Source organism: Camelina sativa, chromosome 18, assembly GCF_000633955.1.
Source record: "Camelina sativa cultivar DH55 chromosome 18, Cs, whole genome shotgun sequence".
In the NCBI taxonomy this organism is placed as follows: domain Eukaryota; kingdom Viridiplantae; phylum Streptophyta; class Magnoliopsida; order Brassicales; family Brassicaceae; genus Camelina; species Camelina sativa.
The window spans coordinates 454,814-458,221 of record NC_025702.1 but is presented as its reverse complement, the minus strand read 5'-3'; positions in this window follow the sequence as shown (position 1 = coordinate 458,221).

Here is a 3,408-nt window from a genome sequence, read left to right as displayed (position 1 = left end):
ATATATATATATATTTTTTTTTAAACAAAAGAATCAGCTCAGACGAGCCAATTAGGAGGAAAATTGTCTACAAACAAAACATGATGCGGAGACACACGCGCTTGGCGTGCTAAAGAATCCGCTCGTACATTAGCATTACGAGAAACATAAATCAAAGAGAAAGAAGAAAACTCCTCCATGTCGATCCGAATGTCGTCTAAATATGTTGCAAAAGCTGGCCAATCAGTTGGGGAAGACACCATATTCACCAAGTCGGAACAGTCGGTAATAAAAACCACATCCCGGAAGTCATGTCCAATCATACATCGCATCGCCCAGATGAAAGCTTCAACTTCTGCATGTAACGGGGATAAACTTCACCGGAAATTTGTCGCTCCAAGCACTGGGGGCGATCCTTCTGATGAAATACAGCACCATCCTGCACCAGCAAAAACATATGTCGCTTTCCAAGAGCCGTCAACATAACATCTCTGTCCCATAAATATCGTAGGAAGAGATAAACCCCTTCTATACCCAGGTGTTAGACCCGTAGTAGTGGAGGGAAACTCCTCCCCCTCGACATCTACCTGAGCCTCCTGCCAGGACAAAGCCTCACCCTCCGCCACCCGGACAACCTCATCAGGGCGTTCAGCCTGGTTTTCAAAAACACGGGCGTTTCGAGCTTTCCAAATATACCACATCATCCAAGGAAAAACCTGAACCTGTGAACCCGGACTTATGGGATCTAGAAAATGATCAACATTAGCATATACAGAGTTCGTCGGAAAGAGTTGCGGCCCCACTGGTACATGAGCTAAAGCCCAAACTTGTCGGGCCGGTGGGCATAGAAAGATGGCATGATTTATATCCTCCTCCTCCATCCTGCACTGTGTGCAAACGACCTCACAACTCAATTCCCAACGACGCAAATTAGTCGATACCGAAAAACAACCCGATAAAACTTGCCACATAAAATATTGTAGTTTTGGTGGACATTTTACTTGCCAAACCCTAGCAAGAAGGGGAGTGATTTCTGGACCAGATCCGAATACCTGAAAAGGACCTTGGACATCCAAACATTCCGTCTCATACCCAGATTTTACCGTATATTTCCCAGTTTTAGTAAAGTGCCATCCTAAATAATATGCCTTGGAACAGCTGCTTAGAGGAATTGCCTCTATCAGAGCGACATCCACAGGATCAAAATGCTGAGTAAGCAGATCCTTTCGCCAAGAATTCGTTCGTCGATCAATCAAATCAGGTAACCGGAGATTTGGGTCCTTAAAAGGACCGTTACTTAAGGCTGGTCTCAAGAATTGAGCTGGAACCCAGGGATCAGACCATATCGAAATGGAGGTCCCTGAGCCAACCTGTATAATTAGCCCTTTTTCATGAGAGAGCGAGCAGATTCGATACTCCTCCACCCATACGAGGGTGAATAAGACCGTATTGGATCCATAGGATCAGAGTTCCGATAATACCTACTTTTAAAAACCCTTGCAAACAGTGAGTCTGGACAATCTATCAATCGCCATAACTGCTTAGCCAGCAAAGCCGTGTTAAAATCATCAACACTCTTAAAACCCAATCCACCCAACTGCTTGCTACAACAAAGCCTCTCCCAAGCGATCCAATGCATACCCCCTGCCTGACCATTCGTATTCCACCAGAAGTTTGCCACTGCACTAGTCAGTTTAGATGTGATAGTCTTGGGAAGACGATAACAAGACATCACAAAAGTCGGGACAGCCGTCGCGACAGACTTAATCATCAGACTTTCGGGACAGCCGTCCGACTCTGCAGACGATCCCGGACAAAGGAAAAAACCTTCGTTTTTAACCCCCCAAACTCTCAGGGATTCCCAAATAAGAACCTATACCGTCCTGATTGGTTATTCCTAGGACCCCCTGAATTTCCGTCTTTGCCATATCATATACCGTGTGTCCAAACTGAACAGAAGATTTTGCAAAATTAATTTGCTGCTCCGAGACCGCCTCATACTGTTTTAAAATATCCAAAACCACCCCACATTGTTCCTTATCAACCTTACAGAAAAACAGACTGTCATCCGAAAATAACAAGTGGGTAATTGGCGGGCACTTGTTTGCCACTGTAATACCCGTAATCCGCTTATCGGCCTCCGCCTTCCGAATATTTGCAATAAGGACCTCCGTAAATAAAATAAATAAGCATGGTGACAGCGGATCACCCTGTCTCAATCCCCTTTCCGGAACTATCAAACCATTTGGTTGACCATTGAGAAGAACCTTATACTCCACCGAAGAGACACAAAACATAAGCCAGGAAATCCATCGTTCCGCAAAACCCATTTTTCGTAGTAAAGCCTCTAAAAAACCCCACTCAACTCTATCATACGCCTTACTCATATCCGTCTTAATTGCCATAAACTTTCCTCTACAAGACTTATTCGTCCGCAATCCGTGAAACATCTCCTGAGCAATCAATATATTGTCCGAGATCAAACGACTCGGAACAAAGGCCGATTGTGTCTCCGAAATTAGACCAGGTAAAAGCACCTTAAGGCGTTGACACAAGACTTTTGAGACAAGCACCTAAACCCTAAACCCTAAACCCTAAACCCCACATTACACAAGCTAATAGGACGCAACTCTGTCATCCGTGTCGGTTTAGCCACCTTAGGGATAAGACAGAGGTGCGTTCGATTTAAACTCTTATCAAAAACACCCTCATCAAGAAACTGATTGACCATAGAAACTAGGTCCGCTTTAACAACCGTCCATGCCTTCTGAAAGAACAAAGCAGTCATCCCATCCGGCTTTGGAGCTTTATCCGGGTGCATCATAAATAAAGCCCGTCTCACCTCTGCTTATGTAGCCAGGGCTGTTAACTGTTCATTATCCGCTTCTAAAGTTACCGCGTTGACCTCACGTAATACTTCCTCAAAATTATCAGGATTAATTGTAGTGAACAGTTCCTCAAAATACAAGACAGCCGTATCACAAATATCCGCATCATTCGTAGACCAAACTTCATGCTTTTTATAAAGCCCAACAATCCGATTACGAGACCGGCGCTGCTTAGTTTGTGCCTGAAAATACTTTGTATTTTTATCCCCCACCCGCTTCCAATGATTCCTACTCTTTTGATACCAATGAATTTCCTCATCCCGGTATGCCTCGCGCAACTGGGAATGTAAGTCCGACATTAACTCCGAAGCAGACGTATCATCAGCCTGAGCCACCTCCAGCTGCCGTTTTAGATACTCAATCAAAACCCTACCATATGGGGCTTGCGTTTTACGCCGACGGGAGATCTCCCGCCTACAATTCACGATTTTGTCTGTGAACTTTGGTGATCCGTGATCCCGGTCAGCAGCCCAACCAGACGAGATCGCCTCCATTAAACCCGTCTTACCAATCCAACGACGATCAAACATAAAACTCCGCC